Source organism: Bidens hawaiensis, unplaced genomic scaffold (genome assembly GCF_021521415.1).
Source record: "Bidens hawaiensis isolate Kalapana, Puna unplaced genomic scaffold, B.hawaiensis_p1.1 tig00031446_1, whole genome shotgun sequence".
NCBI lineage: Eukaryota > Viridiplantae > Streptophyta > Magnoliopsida > Asterales > Asteraceae > Bidens > Bidens hawaiensis.
The window spans coordinates 78612-85482 of record NW_027495292.1 but is presented as its reverse complement, the minus strand read 5'-3'; positions in this window follow the sequence as shown (position 1 = coordinate 85482).

The window sequence follows — 6871 nt, the reverse complement described above, 5'->3', positions numbered from 1 at the left end:
TGACCTTGTGAAACTTTTTTTACAACTTGTAAAAATAAACACAAATAAGTAAAGAGCTAAGGGTTAGATACAAGGCCGACCATAAGCATATGGCAGGGTAGTCGATGGCCATAACCCTCTTGATGGTTTATATTATATGTATTTTAATGAAAAACTATTCTATACTTAATGTTTTAACACAATTACAAAACAACTAACTTGGTCTAGTGGCAAAGGGGTATGCCTCCGAACCAAAAGGTTGTGGGTTCTAGTCTCATTTCAAATATGTTTTAGCCTATATTTATACATTATTTATTAAACAGCCCAAATCATAATCAAGGAAGCAGATTTAAAAACTAAATTGTTTAAACCCAACAAAATACTCTTATGTACTTTAGGCCCAATTTTTTTTTTTTTTAATTCTCGGAGCCAGCCCTCGTTAGATATGACAAAACTGGATTTATAGGGGTTTAAGTGAATGTTAACTAATTCACTCTACATCCTTTCCCCGATCCACCAATCGAGAGTTTTCTTGACTAGTCATCTCCCTAAACGATAAGGATAACCATGCAAACATCTCATTATTCCACATTAAGTACACCAACTACTTAACTTTACAACATTTCTTAATCTAGGTTAATGTAATTTAGTTTTATTTATGATGGCGATTGTTCATTTCATATTCCTATTGTACCTATGTGTAAGTATTGTTAATATATATTTACCAGATCCCCTCCTTTAGGGCATCGAATTACCATTCACTTAAATGGTATCATCCAAAGATTTATAGGCCTGTTGATTCCTCTCTCTTCCCTAGGTCTCCCGCTTCCTTAGACTCTTCTCTTCCCTCCTCCTCTAAATTATCATGTCTACCTCCTCACTGCCATGGGCGGTTCCCTTACCATGAAATTTGACCTTCACATGTTTACAACCAAATTAACTTCCACATATTATCTAGACTGGACGAACCAACTCATCCCTATCATAAGCCTCACGAATCTGTTATCCCATGTGGAATCCTCCTCTCCAATCCCACCACCAGAAATTGCTCAAGGAGATAAATCCATTCCCAATCCTTTGTACCAACCATGTAATTCTTTTGATCAAAACACTATCGTCATCCTTCAAGCCTCTTGCCAAAATCATTCGCCTCTATGTTGCCCGACAGATCTGGCTCGCTCTAGAGTCGGCCTATAGTAAAACCTCCATTAAACGTAGTCAAATTTTCCTGATCAACTTTGTTTGATAGGCAAAGGCTCCTCGACTGTTTCTGATTTTGGTCGAAAGTTCAAGGGTCTATATGACCTATTAGCCGTCATCGGTCATCTAGTGATGAGTTGGGAAAGTTTCACTGGTTTGTATGGGGTCATGGACCTGCGTTTGAAAATTTATCGTCATTTATTCGTAACACTAAGCCACATATCGCTACACGGGACCACCCACCCACTCTTTCGTGACCCTTTTCATTCAACCCAATAATTATGAACTGTTTCTCCTTATAGAGGTAAGGTACTAAAAAGACCCAAATACCCTTAAGTGACACCCGCGGGTCAACCAAAAACATGTCACAGGTTACCCGCGGGACATAAGAACCATCCGCATAGATCAACTGAGGAAGAAACACCCTCGTGGCATATGTGGAAGCATCCTGGCACCCTCAAGAGTCATCCGCAAGAAGGAATATCCTTCCGCGTAAATGACCACCAGGTAATGCCCCGGGACAGCTGTCAATAACCAATTACCTTCTAGAAGATTTATCAAAGATGCTTTCTTGAGCAATACGTGATCACTTGGCCAATCAACTAATGACACCTGGCAAGGTCGTTATAACCGTGCACATGGCCAATATTAACCCGTTAACCAATGTTAGAGAGACAGGTGTCCAGGTTGTTATACATGCACTTGCAACGTATAGGCTGAACCTATCATATGAGGGCAAGTGTCCAGGCGGTTACGAAAGCATCTTCTAAAGGGACAGCTGGCCTAATCACTTCCCTACACCCTTCGGCTATAAATACCCTCTCAATCATCATGAGGTATTCATTCACTCCCAGGGTACTCTCTCAATTTACTTAAGTACTTTACTCTCGTCAGAACTGTACTTATTCTCACGCCGGAGGGTGGTTACGGGAAGACCCCCCCTCTCGTCCTTCCCGTAACGAGCTCACGGTGTTTGTTTTGCAGGTTCATGTCATTGTACTTTAGGGTATGTGTTCATATTGTATAGGCAGTTAACCGTATCCTACCCTGTTGACTCATTAGATCTAGGACCCATTAGTGGGGAGTAGATCCGTGCTTCTTCATTGGCGCCATCCGTGTCTTTAGAACAGCAGAAAAATTTTCCATCCTCTTTACGATATGAATCAATTACCTAAAGGGCCGACGGAGAATCAATCGCAACCTCCACAAGATCTCAATATTGAATCACGTGAAGGAGCAACATCCATTTTTGCTAGAATCACAAACTCTACTCCACGTACTGATGCCGTGAACCCTGGAGGTTTTACCTTAGGTGGTTCAGCGGCTTGGGGACATTTCACTCCATTAGCAGATACTACTCCGGTAGATGCTGGGAATGTTGTTACACCAACTACTGACCTGGGGCATGTCACAGCCCTAGGAGGTTCTAACTTGAGGAATCTAGATCGAGTTACAAGAGAAATCCACCGAACTCAGTCGGAGTTAGTTTTGGAAGAAGATTATGGTGATTCTAACCAAAGAAGAGGTCATCGTCATACCTTCAGAACCGAAGGACTTTTGTCTCCGGCCGAATGGCTTCGTGTTCATCAAGACAGTTTGAAAGCAGAATATGAACGTCGGGTCCGGAATGAGTGTTTTCATGGCCGTACCCTAACGTATGATGAGCCACCCAGGAGATCTATCTCTCCCCCCATAAGGGGAAGCCACATCCAATACAGTCGACCACCGGAACAGAACGTAGGTGAGATCAGGAGATTACGTCCTCGTCCTCGCATAGATATGCGAGTACCATCTTTTGAGGATGAATTGGACGGGTATGACTCAACTTATCATCCAGAAGGTAGTTACTACAGCGGAGATAGTCGCCTCCCTTCATACAGAGGGACTAGCTACCCGCGACCAGCTATAAGACATGCGGAGTATCACAGTAATGCTGAATATGATTTTTCCAAACCATATCGCCCGGAATCTTTCGCAGAAAAATCAAAATTTATTTCAAGCATTGCGACAGCTCCATTCCCGATTAACGCAAAAATTCCAACATCTGTTGGAACATATAATCGAATGACTAATCCCAGTGATCATCTGTTAAGGTTCGAAGCAGTTGGAGGAGTCAGTGGTTGGATCCTTCCATATTGGTGTCATATGTTTGCACTAACATTCACCGGGGCGGCACGGGAGTGGTTTGAGAAACTACCATGCGAACAGCTTAAAAGCTGGAAAGATTTCGTAGCAAAATTTTCTCAACACTTCAGCCAGCAAAGAAAACATACGCGTGATCCTTCAGAAATACTGGATGTGGAAAGGCGAAATAATGAATCCATTGAGGACTTCATTACTCATTTTAATAACGAGAGCCTTAACATCGGAGGGGTTAGTGAAGACATGCTGAGAGGAGCATTCCGTAAAAACGTCCATAGTGATGCCTTGACTCGCACGCTAACTGGAAAAGACGGAATGCCCGACTCTTGGGACGAAATCATGACGGCAGCTAAGTTGTACGCAAGAACCGAAAAAACATTGGGGTCCGGCAGCCAGAAACAGTTGCCAAGAGTCGAATTCCAGACCCCAAGATCAAACAGACAAGCCAAAGGGCCAATATGGTCAAGACTTCAGCCAAGCGCAGAAATGTCCAAACCATTCGATGCAAGATCGTTGATTGGCAACAAAAACAAGCACAACCTTCCAACACGATCTTCTAACAGCAGCTAGACTCAGTTATCAAAATCTCCTTTAGAAATCCTCACAACGGAAAATTTGACTTTCCACAAGCCTCAACCGCTACCGAGGAAATCATTCCTCGACAACAAGAAACATTGCACGTATCACAATGATATAGGGCATAACACAAACGAGTGTGTGGCCCTAAGAAATGAAATAGAAGTAGCAGTAAAGAACGGGAAGTTAGATCATTTGGTCAAAAGTGTAAGACCAGGGGTTGGTAAACCTCCTGCAAAGGATAACCAGGGCCCGGCCAAAAGGCAAATAAAGGATCTCAACATCCACATGATTCAGGGTGGCCACTAGGTCAAGGGTAAGAGGAAAGAATTTGCGGACGAAGAATGGAAAAATGAGCCCGTCATTTTTCCACGTGTCAAAGGAGGACCGTGCAACAAGAACCCTCTAATAATTACTGCCCTATTCGGACACTATCGGTCGCAGTATGTGTTCTTTGATACTGGCAGTACATCTGAAATTATGTACGAACAGTGCTTTGAACAACTTGAGGAAGATGATAAAGAACAATTACGGCCTATCCATGCACCCATTTCTGGGTTTAGTGGGGGAAATAATGCACCCACGTGGTGTCATTACATTCCCAGTCACACTTAGTGACGGGGTTCATTCAAGAATTGAGGAGGTCGAATTTTTGGTTTTACCGGCAACATCTAAACATGATATTATTCTTGGACGAGAGGTAATTGATGACTTCAATGCCCATCCGTCCACAGCTCACGGAGCAGTAGGGGTCCCGACCTGCACTGGAGTAGTAATAATTCATGTTAACCGACACTGCTTCACAACTGAAAGTTCAAGGCCAAGCAAAGATTCAAAGCGGAATCAACGTACTAAATCAGAGAAATGGGTTCTTAACAAGACATTTCCTGATCAAACTGTAGTAATTGGTCCGGCTATCTCTGAAATCGTCCGAACCTTTTTAAAGCAATTATTGACCAAGAACATTAATATTTTCGTGTGGCAGCCCGCAGACATGATTGGTGTCCCGCGGAGCATTTCGGAACACAAGTTAAAGGTAAATCCGTTGATCACCCAATTGTGCAAAAGAAATGAAAGATGGGCCCGGAACAAACGAAGTCCATGAATGAGCAAGTGCAAGATCTTCTTCATGCTGGGATTATACGAGAAATTAAGTACCAAACGTGGGTGGCAAACCCAGTGATTGTCCCGAAAAGCAACGGAACGTGGAGAATGTGCATAGATTATAAAGATCTAAACAAAGCATGTCCGAAAGATTGTTACCAACTTCCGAGATCGACTTAAAGGTAGATGTTGTGGCCCCTTTCAAATTCAAGTGCTTCCTCGATGCCTACAAAGGGTATCACCAGATTAATATGGCAGCTGGTCTTGAGGACAAGACGGCGTTCCGCACTGACCAAGGAACATTCTGTTACAGAATGATGCCTTTCGGGTAAAAGAATGCGGGTGCCACGTATCAACGACTGATGGATCAGGCTTTCAAAGGTCAAATAAGTCAGAATCTCGAAGTCTATATGGATGATTTGGTAATCAAGAGCACTAAAGAGGATCAAATTTTGAGGGATATAGAGGAAACTTTTGAAACTTTGAGAAGCATCAACATGAAACTCAACCCAGCAAAGTGTTCCTTCGGGATGGAGGAAGGAAAGTTCCTTGGGGTAATCGTTATAGGCACGGGTTTTAAGGCCAATCCGGACAAGATACAAGAAGTAGCCCGCATGCCATCTCCCGCATCCCTCAAAGAGGTTCAAACACATAACGGGAGATTGGTAGCGTTAAACAGGTTTCTGGCAAACCACGCTACTAAATCTTACCCATTTATTTCAACATTGAGGAACTGCCTCAAAAAGGCACAATTCAGATGGACCCCGGAGGCCGAACAAGCATTCCAAGAAGTCAAGAAGTGTTTAATGGAACTACCCACGTTAACTGCTCCTCACGCGGGTGAACCATTAACACTGTATTTGTCGGCGTCCGACATTGCCGTGGGTGCTGTCCTAATAACAGATAGAAAAAATGTTCAAACTCCAATCTATTACGTTAGTAGAACGCTATCGGACCCGGAAACAAGATATTCGATGTTGGAAAAGTTGGTTTTGGCATTGGTTTATGCCGCCAGACGGCTTCGCAGATATTTCCAGGGCCACCCCATCAATGTACTAACCAGATATAAACTCAAAAACGTGTTGAGTAAGCCCGAATTGTCCGGACGACTGGCGAAGTGGGCTATCGAATTGGGTGAACACTCGATAGAATATAAACCAAGACCAGAAATCAAAGGGCAAGTGTTGGCGGACTTTGTCACGGAAGTCCTGCAACACAAAGAGCAAGAATGTTTAATTGAACAACAACCCCAAGCACCTCCGGAACAAGGGCAAGTTTTGTCATTGTTCACAGATGGAGCTTCAAGCAGCGAAGGGGCAGGTGCAGGTTTAAGGCTAGTCAACCCTGAGGGGCACGAGTTCACATACGCCATCAAATTGGACCTCAAAAGTACCAACAATGAGGCGGAATATGAAGCCTTCTTGGCAGGTCTGCGGATAACAAAAAAGCTTGGGGTGAAACATTAGGAAGCACGGGTAGATTCTATGCTAATCGTGGGACAAATAAACGGAACGTATGAAGCCAAAAAGGATGTCATGGATTCTTATTTGTCACAAGCAAGGGTCTTGATACGCCAATTCTCCTCTTTCAATGTTGTTCACAATAAGAGGAGCGAGAACAAATCGGCGGACGCTCTTAGCAAGCTAGCTTCAACGAATTTTGAGCACTTTGCCAAAGATATTCGTGTTGAAGTTCTAGATCATCCATCCGTTCCACAGAATCAAGTCCTGGTAATTCAAACTGGCGTTGAATCATGGATGACGCCCATTAAAACGTACTTATCTTTCGGAGCGCTTCCAGCAGGAAAGGATGAAGCTCGGAAGATTAAGCACAAAGCTTTGAATTACCAATTGACTGATGGTATCTTATA